This window comes from Melospiza melodia, chromosome 2, assembly GCF_035770615.1.
Source record: "Melospiza melodia melodia isolate bMelMel2 chromosome 2, bMelMel2.pri, whole genome shotgun sequence".
NCBI lineage: Eukaryota > Metazoa > Chordata > Aves > Passeriformes > Passerellidae > Melospiza > Melospiza melodia.
This window is the reverse complement of record NC_086195.1, coordinates 68,336,272-68,352,444: the sequence shown is the minus strand read 5'-3', so window position 1 is coordinate 68,352,444 and position 16,173 is coordinate 68,336,272. Positions and strand designations below refer to the sequence as shown.

The 16,173-nt window shown below is 35.5% G+C and overlaps 1 long non-coding RNA gene across 1 annotated transcript in view; it reads left to right on the top strand.

Moving 5' to 3' along the window:
- Positions 1–16,173, top strand: part of LOC134415148 (uncharacterized) — a 340,259-nt gene that overhangs the window by 183,780 nt on the left and 140,306 nt on the right. Inside the window, exon 2 of the long non-coding RNA XR_010026944.1 lies at positions 13,788–13,834. This is a non-coding gene — a long non-coding RNA (uncharacterized LOC134415148). The remainder of the gene's footprint in view (positions 1–13,787; positions 13,835–16,173) is intronic.

The window sequence follows — 16,173 nt, the reverse complement described above, 5'->3', positions numbered from 1 at the left end:
ATAGAGAAGTACTGTCCTTTGATATTGACTTGATGCTGACCAGCTCAGTAAAACGACTGCCACCATACTGTGGTGCCGCCTGTTTCTTCCATGTGCTTGTCCCCAAATTCAAAATTGATATATTTAGCATATCTCAGCCCCCCTTGGTTGCCTTCAAAGTTGTAAATTATATGTATTCTCCCTACATATCCATCACAACCATCTCTTCATGCTTCTTTTTGTTTTTTCTTTGCCAGTTATACCAAGCTTTCCTCTTTCTGTGATGTCCTTCTAAGAGGATGTCCTCAGCTCCTCTAAAGCCTATTCTCTTATTAAGATGGACTTCATAAATTCATTTACATCAGCCTCTATGGATAATTAGTTGCCATGGCATCTGTTAAAGCTCCTAATCTTTCCTCATTCCAGTTAAAAGACCAGGCCATGCCACACTAAGGTTTTTCCTGAGGAGTTTTATTTCACACAGTTGCATGAGAGATCTTTGAAAAGTGTCACTGACTTTGTTTCTCTTCATGCCCATTAGTGGCTCAGCGGCACGACAGTAGGTTTTCTCCACACCAGCTGTTTAGGGACTTACAGAAGTGGGCAAGCCAGACTGCTCACATATGTTTTGCAGTTGATTCTTTCCTATTTAACCTCCCAGCTAGAAAATTAGTAAACACAGCTTCATCCTTTAAGTTGCCAAGCACTTTTTCATTTTGGATCGACAGTTGCAAAGTCTTTCAGGATTGTAGCATAGCTTTTTCCTTGGTATCTCTGTTATGTATGTGCAACCATTTGTAGCACTTAAATTATCAATAAGTTCTCAAAAGTAAGTGTGTCTGATTTATTCCAATGACAAAAATAAAGTTTGAAGAAAATTATTTTAGAAATTTTTAGCAGAATTTGTTCATATTGGCGAGTTTGATTGCAATTGAAAGAAAATACATGGATTTTTCTTTCAAGGATATTTTTAAAAGATGAAGCTTTTAAAATTAGTTCCTAAATTGATAATTGTTATTGATGATTCACACTGCATTAGTACTGTATTATTTCAGTCAAGCTACAGTGTTATTACAATTAAACTATAAGTGGATATGATTTTATTACCTTGTTTATGAAATTTTGGGTTTTTTTCTGATTTTCCAGAGTGAAAATTTTAAGACCTACTTGATCACTAAAGAGAATAAATATTATTAAAATGAAAAACTATAAATTATTGCTTCCTGCCCAAATTAATAATCTCAAAAACTTTATCTGGCGAGGAAACAATATTTTATGTAAAAATAATTAAAGGAGACCATTATGTTTTGAATTGAAACTGGTTATTATTAGCAACGGGGAAAAAAAAACACAAAACATTTTTTTGACCATGATATGTGAACTCCATAATGAGCTAAAGGGGTAGATACGAAATTATATTAATATTTTAGACATTAATAAAAAGCAAACATAGCTTAGATAACATGACACTGCAAATTCATCTTGAGCTGGGCTGTCTGTAATCTGGGAAAAACTTGCAAAGCATATGATAAAGTGAATGCTTTTTGGGTTATGTTTGTGGGTTGCTGATTCTTCACTTAAGGAAAATAAACATAGATCACTGGCTGATCTCTATCAACATGCAACATAGCATATTTTAAGCAGTTCTTTAGCAATCAACTTTTTTAATCTCTTAAATTTCACAGAACAGCAAGGGAAAGCTAACAGACCATTTAACATATCTCAGTAATTTATATGAGAATAATAAATAAACCTACAAGAAAATAGGTTATATCTGTAAGGAAGAAAAAAATTATAGAAGAGGGCATGATGGAAGCCATACATCAAAGTGTGCTTAATGTGATAAAGGATTATGAACTAAATCTCTAACTGAAAACTGAGTATTCCTTATATCTTTTTAAAAATTTCATTTTAATTAATATCTACTGATGACTGTAAGAGAGAAAATAATTAACTAGGTGATTTTTTGAATTTGCTTATCTAGCCCAAGCATAAGAACTCACATTCTTCTCATTCTTTGGATTTCAAATAAATATGTTACACAAAAATTTAGCAGAGTAGCGCTGTGAAATTTTTTATAGGATAATCAGAGAGATTGCTGTCTAAATGCCCTGTTTGTTAAAATGAAAGTGACCTGTGGAAGATGACAGATTATGCAACTGGCTTCATCACAGAAACAAAAAAAAAGTATCTGTTTTTAAAAGCATTATGACCTCATGGTATTCCTAAATTTATTATGTGATTTAATAAACCTACTAATTAAAGGTGCAACTTGAAAAATAATACAAACATTTAGTTGTCATATTTGAACTGTTTGTTTACATTTCATCCATTAATTAACTGTAGTATTGCAATTTAAAACTGGTTTTCATTTCAGAGAATAAGAGTTCTAGAATGGTTTGGATTGGAATGAACAGTAAAGATCACTTGGTTCCAAACCCTCAGCCACGGGCGGGAACAACTTCCACTAGTCTGGGTTGCTCAAAGACCCATCCAACCTGGTTTTGAATGCTTCCAGGGATGGAACATCCAATCTGCAAATTGTAAAACAATTATCTGACATATTCTATAATTTTGTTGATATTTTCAGTGCCTCTATCTCAAATCAGTAGTAGAGGTACCGATTGGGAAAAGGAAATAATTACTACTTTTTTTTTTTTTTTTCCTGTGGGTGAGCAATAAGGAGAAGATCCTGAAAAGTTTGTAGGTGTCCAGATGGTTCACAGGGCCACAGACACACAAGTATTTGGAAAAATATAGGGCTAAATAAAATTCCCACAAACTGGGTGAATGCAGGACTGCTCAATAAACCCTAAAAGCAAGAGGAACTTATTTAGTTCAATATTTTGATGCGTCCTGACCTTTATGTTGGCTCATGTTCCTGTGATGCCTACATCTGCAGGAGAAATGACTGATTGCTGATGTTGAGCTGGTGGAAATTTATTATTGCTTCTCCTTCTGCATACAGACCTCCCTAGACTGATTAGAAATTAAAGTTAAACTAGTTTTCTTCTTGACATCAGTCTGGCAGCACAAGATGTAGAGAATTTCAGCTGGGTTTTTAAAGTGTTTATTCCTATTTTATTTGCAAAGAGAATCAGATTAATGTATATTCTTAATGGAAATCATGGATTTGAATGATCATGTGCAATCTTCCCTGATAAAAATTTCTACTTGATAGCTGGAGCTGTGTTTTATTTATTGTTTATCTGGCTGGCCTCGAGGTATCTGGTGAAGAAAACCATCATCCATCAAACATCTAAGACAGTTTATTAAATTTACAGTCTTGACCTAGTACCACTTTGGAAAATTAAGCAGTATCTTAGTGGAACTGCTACTAACTAGTAATCAGAGACCCCTTTTTAATTAGCTGTGAAAGTATGCCTTTTCATAGCATATTAATCTTGAAACCAAGGTCATTTAAATTGTAATTTCTTGAACAGTATAAATCAAGAGCATACATTTTAAAAGGAAAAACAAGCTAAATATATAATCAAAAGTAACATCCAGTAGTTACTGTTGGTTTCTTATCCATTAATTAAGGGAGGGTTTCCATCGAATTATAACATGAATCAGTTTTTCTAGATGGTTCATTAAAGGCTGGATTTTATTACATATTACATGCTTTATGCTTTTCACACAAACTTATTATATTGCTCAGAGAAGGTGATCTTTTAAAGCACATTAGACTAATGTTCCTGAAACTCCATCTAATGTAAGTTTTATTGAATTGCTGTAACTAAAAAGGTCACCTAATAATTTGTTCAGATAATGAATTTAGTGAAAGGAAAACAAAATGAATGGGTTACTGTAGTAACTCTGACCTTGAGATACATTTATAGTTACTGAGATTTATGAATTTAGCTACAAATGAAGAAACTAAAGAGCATTTGTTATAGTAGTGCCATTTTTTAACAGTGGGTGTAATGCAAAGCAAATTAAAATTATATTTGTTCCACTCTTGTGAGGTATATTACATACAGTAATAGCTAATACCCTGGAGCAGCTCAGCAACATGGTTTTCTTAAGGTCACTATAGAAACATGCCAAAAATTCACATCTCATAAAGTAGCTTCTTGTTCAAACAATTGGTCCTGACTTCCCCTCACTTACTTTTCCTCTCTCCCTCTTTCTATCTCTGTAAAAAGGAGGGCAACAGTACATCTTCACCAAGCAATAGTACATCTTCAACAATCATAGCTAAAGTTGTGTATACTCAGAATGCTACAGAAATGACACAGGAGAATACTAAAACAAACAAACAAAAATGTGATTTGCTCTGCTTCAGTGGGAAGTGGACAAGTTGCTTTATTCTCTCACTGTCCATCCTTCCCAATATAAATACCATAAATCAGTGTTGTCTTGTGTATCTGGATAATAGCTCTCTAGCAGGTACCACCTGTGGCAGAAAATGAAACAGGGCATGGCTGTTCTCAAATGTATCCATTGGCCTCTATTAATGAATACTGTGAATAAACAATCAATCAATCAATCAATCAATCAATCAATCAATTATTAAAATATAGGCTTCCTGCTTCACATAAGTAGATGACCTTATTTGAAAAAGATCTTTTTTTTCCTAAACCTGAATGGCATGATAGAGAGTACAGAGGAATAAGGGAGACGTTCCACTGTTTCTGTAGTAATGCTTCAGGAATCCCACAAGAATTTTCCTCTCTGTGCCTTTTCTATACGATCTTCTATCATCATCTTCTGTTTCCCCAAGAATGCAATTATAAAGGAATACTTTTGAAAAATCCTGTGTGTAAAAAATAATTTCCAAAAACTAGTCATAACTTTCAGTCTTAAAAAGGAAAATATCAGCATTTCCAAAGTACCTTAGTAACCAAGAGTTACAGTTTTCACACTAAAGTTTTGTTTGATTGGTAATGCAATGTACTCAAGAGGTGTGAAAGGAAGCAACCGATGGAAGAAAATGCTGCAGGTAGAATTGAAATTTAGTTATAAATATTTACAAGTGGCTGCCATAGGGTTCTAAAAAATACCATTGAAATAATTGCTTAATTCTGTGTGTCTGAGTGAGTTTGAGTCAAAAATAGGTGCCCTCCTGGTAGAATTATTTAGTTCAATACAATTAATGGGTCTACTGTATGCTTACTGGGTGAAATTGTGACATTTAGATGTCATGGTTTAATGATCTCTTTCCATCTTAAATTTTATGAATTCTTTAGAACAGTCATTTATTGTTTGAATATTGAAAAACAAAATGTGAAAGAGGTACATTATGCTTGTGTAAGGTAGGGGTTGTTTTCTGGGAGAGAACAGCTAATCAGAGATGTTGAATGTATTTCACAGCTTACTTTTTAAAAACACAAAACTGGATTTAATGTTAAAATAGGAAATATTTCTTTTTTTCTCTTTTTTCTTTCCCATAAGAATTAATCGCTAAAGATCTAGAGGTAATGGGAAAGCTTATCAATTACAGCAGCTAGAAAGAAATGAACAGTTGACTGTAGTTATGGAGCTACCAAAAGACTCTTTTAGCTAATTTTTTCAAAATGCAACACTAAAGATTGACAAAAGCTGCCTGGCTTTCCTCCTGGGTTTTATAACTTCGAACAGCTGTTTGACAGATGGGTTCTTGTAGTATAAATTCATGGTACACCTGTGCTTTTCCTGATGAAAGCATTTGCTGTCTTGGCTTTTTGGATCTTGTAAAGTGGGAACCACGGCATGAACCTCACTGCATGGTCAGGATTGAGAGAATCTTAAGGGTAAAGCAATCCTTTAGCACCTTTATTTTGTTTCTACTTCAGACCTGTGCCGCCTTATGGTTCTTTTCAAGCATCCACACTAGGAAATGTAATGCAGAACAAGGTTTTGTCCTGTCTGCGCTGGGACAGATGTGATTTTCCTTTGGCAGAAAGCTTGGTCAGTGTTGCAATGTTGCACATCAATGCCTGTCCCCAGCTCACATCCTTGAAACAGCTGAGCAAGGAAGCAGAGAGAAACACATGGGCTAATTTAAGAAAAATTATCCCATGGTCGTTTCTGGGTGCCTGTGGTATCTGAGATAGCTTTGAAAACAAACTCATGTCTTACTATGCTTCACTGGATCTGCCGTCCAAATGTGCCTCAGGTCTCTAGTTGCTCTCCTGCTCTTAGAAAAATGCCAAGTATTCAGGGTGGGATTTTTTTCTCTTATCTTCTGTCTTTAAACTGACAGACAGACTGGCACAGACGTTTCAGCAAAAGCCCCCAGTTACCATAATGACAATGAAGATGAGGATGATTAGATCATCAACAACAAAAAAAAATCTTATTACAAAACAGGAAAGGATGGGTATGTGTATTGCATGGTCAGGGGAAAATATCAAAAGGGACCAGTTATTTTCTTTTTCTTACATAAAATAAGCAGGCTCCAAGATACATAAAGCCTTACAAGGTCAGGCAAACTTGGGATCTTCAAGGTTGTGAAGTGAGTTACCCACCCCTGGAAACAAGGACATTGTACACCCAGCACTGACAAGCTTGTGTGAAGAGCATAAAATATCAATTAGACATGTATCCCAAAGCGTCAGGAAAAAAAACCAAAAAAAAACAAGCAAAAAACCAAAAAACACTGAAATCATAAAGCACCAAACACATCTGCGAAAGTTTTATACAGCCATAAGAAGCAAGCTCTGGAAATAGCTAGGTTAGGGAATTAATCAGAAAAATACCTCACTACATGCACCAGGCCTTACTGCTGAGCAAACGTTTTCATTTTTAGCTATTTGTATCTTTTACTTGCATGCTTGCAAAAGAGGGAGGAAAGAGGTGTAAAAAAACATTTTCATTGGCAAGCTAACATCTGCTTCAAGGCACAAAACCAGAATTAGTGCATGAAAGAACTAAAATTTGAATGAAACAACCAGTAAAAGATAAAAAAAAACTATGTCAAGCTGTATTTTAAGTATATTTAAATGTTTTTGATGATGACAGTTAACTACTGCTGAAGAGGTTATCACAAAAACTGTAAAAGTGTCTTATGTTGGATAATGGATGGTTACTGTATTAAGGGCTTCAAAATAACCGACTGTGTTTCTGAGGAAAACAAAACCAGCGCTTTTCTTTTTTCCTCTTTATTTCTTTTTCTTTTCTTTCCTTTTTTTTTTTCTTTCCAGATAAAAAATGAGTAAATGTAAGACAGTAGCAAGTTTTCAGCAGTCCACATGTATTTGCATCTGCTGCCTTGGAGGAGGTGCAGCTGCTCTTCCAGGTTGGAAAATGTGGTAGAGACATTCCAAATAAAAGTGGGAACAGATTTGTGTAAGCACAAGGTGAGAACAATCTAAATAAGGATTAGGTAGCTAAGGTCTGAAAGTGCCTGTTTCTTGCCAGTGATGGAGGCTCAAGTGATTATCCCAATTGCAGGTGTCTTCTCTAAGGGCATCAAAAGCAAAGTGAGATGAATTGCACTGTATGCGTCATAGCACTGGGTGGAAGTGGCTTTAGCAATTTGTTCCGTGTCAGTTGGGGTTGCTGCCTTCATCAGCTGCCCTGGTTATGGGGACAATGACATCCCATCCACCAGCTCAATGGAGAAGGGGAAGGGAATGTCTGCTCGGAGATCCATATCTACAAATATTTGCATGTCAATATATAAGCAAAGCTAAGGGAGATTTGGTCATGGAGATATGATGTCATGATTTAAGATTATCTGAGTTTCTGCTTTCAGACTCTTGTTTTGTACCTTGATGAGGTGCTGTTCCTTGTGTTCCTTGAGAAGGTCTCATCGCGTTACTTTGACTTTTTCTTCCACTCTGTTGTTTATGTAAGCTATTCCTTATGAGCTCATAGGAGCTAAACAGAAGTAATTTCTTGCATCAAATCAGATATTTTATCATACATCTTGTGGGCAGCTGATTCTCATTCTGTATTTCCTTCTTCTTGCTCTAGTCCTAAAAAATCCTAAGTTTAAAATTCTTGTGTTAGTAAATGCAAATAATATATTTTATGTAATTTCCTTCTGCTAAAGATTTCTGTCTAAGATATTTCTAAGCTGATGTTTTGATTTGAAAAACATGGCAAGCTGTTGACTGAAGGAATCACAGCAAAACTTGCAATATGCTGCTAAAGACTGAAAAAACCCACTGTCTATACCAGCATAATATCTCGATTTGGTCAGATAGATCCCCACCCTACATAACTTTTACTTATAAATGGAGATTTAATGGAAACATTCAAAGCCAGGCTGGATGGGTCTTTGAGCAAGGTGTCCCTGCCTATGGCAGGGGTATTGGAATTAGATGATTTTTAAGGTCCCTTCCAACCCAAAACCGTTTCATGATTGCATCAATCTGTGAATGCCAAAGTTCCTCAAATGCCGCTTTGGTTATTGCCAGCATATGGATTGCAGGCACCTAAAAGCTTGGGTTTTTTTAATACTCAGGTGTAGTTTTGTCAAAACAAGAATATGTTATCTGCATGGGTGAGACAGAACATTGGAAGCCTGTTCCTGTAGTTACACTGGCCTCTCCTGAGGGCTGCTGGGTGGTGGCAGCCAATGCCAGTGCCCTGTGAAGCAGCTTGGGACCCAGGTCATGCATGAGAAGTCTGATTTAATCTGCAGGGTTTTTTCCTGTATCTTTGTAAAGCAATTACAAATTGATGCCGAATTTTGCCCCAAAAGGCGAGAATAACTGCTTAAGAGACTCAGCCTAAGTCAGATAAGCAGGAGGTATTTTATTGCGACGCGTCGGAGAAATCACAAAATGGATTTCTAAGTTTCCCGTAACAAAACAAGCCTTTTATACAGTTTTGAATATAGGATTACATCAGATCATATACATAATCATATCTTTGCATGAATATTCATAGAGGGCGTGGTGTAGGCGGAGCGTGGGCGGGGACACTTCTTTTGAGGATCATCTTGGTGGTCGTTCCGGTTGCCTTCATCATGGGCTGGGGTCTCCTGATGAGTCTTCCTCTTTAAACTTTTGAACTCTTCTCCTAATTTGGTCAATTCCCGGTGTACTTGGCTTGGTCTCTATGGCTTGGCAAAGTTCTTAGGGTCAGTCTGACATTGTTGGCTCTGAACATGCTTAGCCCATCAGTTCCCTATACCTATCTCTCTTTCCTGTCATTGTGTTTCATACTTTAGCTGATTTATTGCTTTATGTGTTTCCTAATGCTATGCTTTCTTCAAATGCCTCACATTCTGTGTTTTAACTCATGATTTCTTGAAGGCTATCTGTTTTGGGGCTTCAAAATTTTAGCAAAATTCAGGGCTAGACACCATTTCCCCTCTCTGAAATTTGAGGTTTTTGTTAAATAATTTATGATTATTCCAAATTATCTAGTAATGGGCTGACAATTACTTATGTGTGTTCAAAGTGTTATGCACAATTCCTCCTTTTATTCATTATGAATTGCACTTTTGCATTTTAGTTTTACATATGTGTGCTTCTATGGCATTGAAAGCCTACCATAGGCTTACATCAGAATCGTTAATTGTCTGATTAGTACTAATTACTTATTCTGTTCAGCAGAGATGGTTATTCAGTCTTAATCCAAATAACTATTGTAGTGGAATATTCATGTCCCTTGCTGACAAATGGACCAAGGCTTCCTCACTTTTCCTGCATGGTTTTATGACCACATCTATTGCCCTATCCTTACGAAAATGCCTACAATTTATTTTCATCTAGACACTTAATGCTCCCTTGCAAACACATGGTAGAACATGGAAGAAAAGTGAGATCTGTGTATTTTGAGGTAGAATCAATCATGTCATATTAGCCATATAAATGTTAGGGGTCTTGTCTAAGCCAGTCATGAGGCCAGCTAAGTGAGACAGGATTGCTCCGACAGTCCTTCATTTATCTTAATTGTCTATTTTAGGATTGAATGAATCTGGAATTGATTGTCTCTCTCCATCACTTATAGAAATAAATTAGAAGCCTAATTTAGACTAAGAGCCTAAGTTTTCAGTGACTAAATGTAGATAAAATGAATCCCAGCCCTGTGGTCCTCTATTGCAAATGGATACTCTCTAAATTACATAGTTCAAAAAGTGAATGATTACTTAGAGCTCTCCTGCCATCATCAAAATTACTTAGAATTTCAGAATAATCAAATGAACAGATCTTTTATTCTTACACCCACATACAAGACTGGAGGAGTGATGTGAGATCATCAATAATTGGTTTATGCAGAAAGAAAAAAAAAAAGCATGTGCAAAAACAACTGCAATTCTTTACCCTTGTTTGTCTGTGAGCTGGCTGAGGCTCAGGGAGCGTAATTCAGGATTTTCATGGTATTTATGCACAAGGAGACTGATCCAAGGTTGTATCAGCAAACTGAAATTCAGTATATCCTAACTGTAACCCCCCTGATATCTTAATAAAAATGCTTCTTATGTATGAGTAATTAAGTTATGTATGGGTAATTAAGTAATGTATGGGTAATTAACCTATGCTGTGGTGCTGGTGTTACATCAATACATGTTTTTGAAGCAGAACTTGTACCAGGGCATGACTGACACATCATTTGAAGTTGTTGCTGTATTTTCACCTTTTCAACAGACCCTTGCATGTGGTAGATGCCTCTAAAATATCCTTTATAATTTGTTACACTAAGTGTGGTCACTCCTGCCAGCTGGCTTTTTCCTCATCATTGCAATGATTGAAGTGCAACTTTCTCTATTTTCACCTTCTTCATAGCACATTTTTAATGTGGCTACAGTTTCATTTAGGCAATTTGTGTGTCATCATTATGTAAATTAAATATTTAGCTTTAACATAGACTGTTTTAGTAATTGCTAATTTAAGGGGAGAACATGTTTTCCATCATTCCTGGTGAAACATCAGTATTTATTCTTGCAGAAGGGCATAAAGGAGGTGACAATTTTTTTTTTTTTTGATATCTCAAATATCTCAAACATCTATGTATGAATAGACAGGATGCAAATCACAACTATCACTATATGTGAGAATAAAGAATGCAATACAGAATTGACAAAAAAGGTGAGGTGAAGATTCACAGCTTCTTTTCTCTGAGTTACATTTAATTACAAAAAAAACCAAGAGGTACTTAGGTACTTCAGAAAACATTCTTTCCATGGGCTTACTGGACACTCACCTAAATAGGTTCATTACAATCTGACAGTGGAAGCTAATTTGCCGCTCAAAAGAATTTCTACTTTTTTTTTTGGCCTCAGTTATGTTCATAGTAGTTCAAAAGAGTCAGAGACAGAAAACACTGTTTGGGCATTTAACCACTTCTTGGGTAAGAGCACTGTTCCATTAAACCTTATATGGCTTTTTTTTTTTCCCTACTTTTGAATACTCCATGATTTTTGGGAAATATTTCACAACATAAACCAGCTGGCATGGAATCATTAGGGTTCAATAAGACCTCCAAGATCCAGTGCATGTTTCAGCTGAATACCACCATGTTCTCTAAAACATATCAAAAAGTACCACATCCACTCCTTTTTTGAACACTTCCAGGGATAGTGACTCCACCACTTCCTTGAGCAGCCTATTCTAAAACTTTTCTTTTGGAATAGGCTCTTTTCAGTGAAGAAATTTTCCCTTTTTTCCAGCCTGAACCTATCCTGGTGCAACTTGGGACCATTTCCCCTTGTCCTAGTTGCTTGAGAGAGGAGGCTGACCCCCACCTTGACACAAACACCTTTCAGGAAGTTGTAGAGGCAATGCATTCATCAAAGCAATTTATTTATCTTAATTTCTGTGTAGGCTGGATCTTTTCTCCTTTTCATGTCTCCATTCACACCTTTTCTGTTGTATTTGATGGTTCTTCCCTCTGTTTGATGCTATTCCTATCCCATTATTTTCAATCTGTGGCTAGCCATGCTGAAAATAAGTAGCAGTTTTCATTGTAAATAGCTGAGTAGTGAAGGTAAATATTGAGAGAATTGCTTGGTGTGAGTTGCAGGAAAAAACAGACTAATAATAACACACATCCGTAACCATCTCTTGAGCAGATGTACCTTCAGAGCAGGTTTTGAAATCAAAACATAATGGATAGCAGGAATAAACAAAACAGAAACATATCAAAGTCCTCAGACTGATGTCCTTAAATTTGTTGTCTCTGATCCTGATAAGAATAAACCATCACTAGTAATAATTAAATAAAATTTAGCTCTAACATTGATACAGAGCTGGGAAAACTCAGAATTATTTACATAGATTTATTTTGTTTATTTGGCTGTTTTTATGATGTAATCAGCTTGTTTGAAGCAAAGGATCTGTAAAAAGCTTGAAAACAGACAGTTTAAGTAGATATTTATTTGACATTCTTATCCCACAGAGGCTCCTACTAGAAATGCAATCTAATTCATTAAAGTTCTGAACCACAGAAGCATAAAATGATGTTGGAATAAAATCCCATAATACTTACTAGTGTTTGTAAATGAGTAATGCTGTTAGGAATGCTTCCTGTCATTATCTGCTTGTGAAGGAGGCTGAGTGGGATTTCTTCAGATAAAGTATTAAGTCTCTCTACACAGACTACAGGTCTGATGCAGTGAGTGGTATTAAAGGAAAACAGAGCTGAGATTACTTTCTGTGGAGTGCCATTTTTTACTGTTGTGTCTATTTAAAGTATCATAATGGCTTTAGTGACCGTTTCTTAAACCCCTGTATGTAGAACTTTTCACCTTCTTGTATAAAATCCTTTATACTCCAAAATACTGGGTTTTAAGAATCTTTTTGTCCCTTGTGTTTACAAGTAATTGGCATTTTAGTCCGATAACGTTTAGCATCTTCACTGCTCTCATTAAATTTGTTTCAGTTAATTTAAATATTTCAGTACAGCTTAAAGCCATGTTGAATTCAGCTGTAATTTCTCATCTGACACATCAATTTTGGTGAAGCTGATCAGTTTTTTGAAAGACCATCTGAAAAAACAGGGAAATAGCTCAATTCTGTCTCCAGTTTGAGCACTACTAATGCACTAATGCACACCAAATTAATGAAATCTTATTTTAATAATTACATGAAAAGAGAATACATTTTAATAATTACATAAAAAGAGACCCAGTATCTTCGCATATACCCTATAGGTTAGGAATATCATACTTGGTTACTGTAAATATTTGTTTTTATTGGTTAGAATTGAATTGTAACCAAATATGCCATATTTCAGAAAATAGGTCAACATCTTGATTTCATGTTTTCTTATCACTGAATATATTATAATATTTTTAGTGTATCCTGGTTCTTCATTTATGGCAGAATTCTATCTAGAATAAAGTATTTCTTTTCCATAGAACCTACAGTTTACGTGTTGTTTGCTGTTCTCAAAACCAGACTTGTGTCTTCAACTGTTACAGCCACAAGTTTTATAAACTTTTGTATCAGTTCACTGGCTTTCATTTCACAAGAACAAGACCAAAAACGTTTTAACCATATTTAATATCTTCTTGTTCAATTTGCCTGATAAATAAAAGCTAAGGAGTAGAAATTTGTTCAAGATATCTGATTCGCAGTGTTTTGTTATTTTAGGAAATTTTCCAATTGTCATGACAACATCTTATAGGAATATAAAAAATAAATTGTGTAGTTTTCCAATAGTTTAAAAAATTGCAGCCTGTATATCATAAAGGCATCTACAGAAAATCTAAGACTGCAGAACTATGAGTTTCTGCACTCATACTTGCTCTGAGATGCTCTTCTGGTGTAAATCTGTGCCATCACAGAGAACTTGAGGAGCTGCACTGATGTGCTGGAGGTGACTCCAGTGACCTGAGGCATCTGATTCACTGACACCCCCATCTGACTCCTACATTGCTGTATAAAGTCACTGAGACAAATCTTTTTGCTTTCTCTTTTCCCCAGGCCCCAGCTACTGTTAAGACTGGCAAGAAAATATTACTGACATATTGGTAAGTCCTTTTGTTTTAAGGTATGATAGTTTATATTTTCAACTTGTTTTGTTTGAATGCTTTTCTTGGATTGTTAAAACCATCATGACACACAATTTAATTCAAACAATTATTTGATTCATTATAATACAGGCAGAACTTTCAATTAGGGTTTCAAAAACAAATCTTTGCCATTGCAAATGGGTGTTCATATTGAAGGAAAGTGATTTAGCTTTTACCATTTTCTTTTGCAACATAACTTGGTTTTAAGTCAACTGAGCAAGTCTCTGAACATGTTGGAGATTAGGCAACAACTTTTCTCAGTGGTGCAGTTCATCTGTCATTCCTAAAACTCCTAGTCTCTGGTGGCAGAAGTATATGTGATTTCAGTGGTATGGTTCATACACAGAATATCAAATCTGATGTATTTTAGAGAAGATGTCAAAATATCAGGGTGTTTTTCAGGAGCAGGTTCTCTTCCATCCCAGTCAAAGGAGAGCTTCTATCAATTTCTGTTGTGGCTGGGTCATTCTGCTTTAAAGTTGACACAAAAAAGTTCCTGACTGTTAATGCAGTTATTTGTTATACTCAAACTATTTGTATTATCTCCAATAAAATTTTTAGAAGTGGAGTTAGACCTGAAGGAGTTAGCCATTTATCTCCACGCAGTTTTACTCCTGTATTATATGTTGATGTAATGAAAACTAGACCATCAAACTCATATTTTATTATGTAACAGAAGCAATCTTTAAAACACTTATCTAATAACATATCTAATAATAAATGAGAGTCCACAAATATATGAACCCAATTATTTCTGCAGGTCAATATAATATACAGTATGTTACCATTCCCTAGTACAAACTTGTTATATTAAGCTGCTCTTGTACCTATAACTTGAAGTATCCATCATTTCACGGCATTAATTAAAAAATAAAATTAAACATGCTTTGGACAATCCACCAAATCAGCTTGCCTATGAATTCTTGATAAAATATTTGCATTAAAAAGCATTGTGTGATTTTACTCTGAAAGATGTACTCTCTAGTAAATAGATTTTATAGGAGCAAAACAGATGCAACATGTTTTACAAAAAACTTGGATCTAGTTCTATGAAACTGCCACAATTGTGGAGTATTTTTATTTGAAATTGTATTGTTTTATTGACCATTTTAGAGCTCTTTTAATAGTGAAATGATTGGTGAAGCAAGTCAACCAAATCAATTGAATTAAATTATATACATGTTAAAAAGTACACTAAGGTGGAAAAGAAAGTAAAACAGATGTCTCTACTAATGCATACAGAAATGCCATCAGAAATGCCATTTTGTCATTTTTTTCCATTAAGTTTTGCATCTCTATAGAAGAAGATTGCAACCTTAAACTCATCTTGAGGAAAGATTAATTTTATATGAAAATATTAAATGTTAACAAGAATGAGTCCTCCCCATGTACTTTTATGTGTTGTTGTTCTGGTTTTCTAAAGCAATCATTATGATTGAGCTGTACCACAGAGTTGAATAGAATTTTTTGTCCTACACTGTGTACAGACCTAGAGTTGGCAAGCATTTTCCCTTGTGACAGTCCCAGGTGAGCAGAATCCTATTTTCTATGCTGAGGAGGCAGCTGCTGGAAATGTCACAGTTCATTTTGGGGAAATCACACCACTAACCAGAAATCAAATCAAGCAGCGAATAAATATAGCGTTATTGGTTTGTTCTCTGCCTCTCCAGACTGCACTGTGTTCACCTTCACTTTATAGGCAGGCGCTGGCTCCCAGTGCAGCTGTGGTACCTATGCACGAGGAAGCTGGAAAACAACTTTTGAAAGACTTTAGGAAGGAACAGAAAATATTGCCAGAATAAGAAGGTTCCTTTGAAAAAAGTGATGTTTATGTAAGAACATTACACCTTACTCTTGTTGAACAACTTTTAGGACCTGGTTAAGAAGGTGTCAAAACTAGATGCCACAGATCATCTTCCCTAACACTATTTTCATCCAGCATAATTTAGAGAAATCTGTGGCAGAGCATTATCCTGGTTCTACAACCTCTTCTTGTCGAATTAGATTTTATGATCCATCTGTGTAACTAAACTAGAAAGGACCTAGATTGTGTCATATACTTTGTCATGCATTGTGTGCTTCCAACAAACATCCACCATGGTCTGAAGACTATCATAAACCACAGGCTACTCTAACCTGGAAGCATGGTTGAAATTATTCTGTTTTACCACAGAAAATAATTCATCTGCATGGAGAAATGTGCTGTGCAGGCTGGCCTCAGTAGGTACAAGTAGCCATTGATCATTGTTTAAGTGATGGAGATATACCCATAGGTATGGATTTAGAGAAAGGGTCAG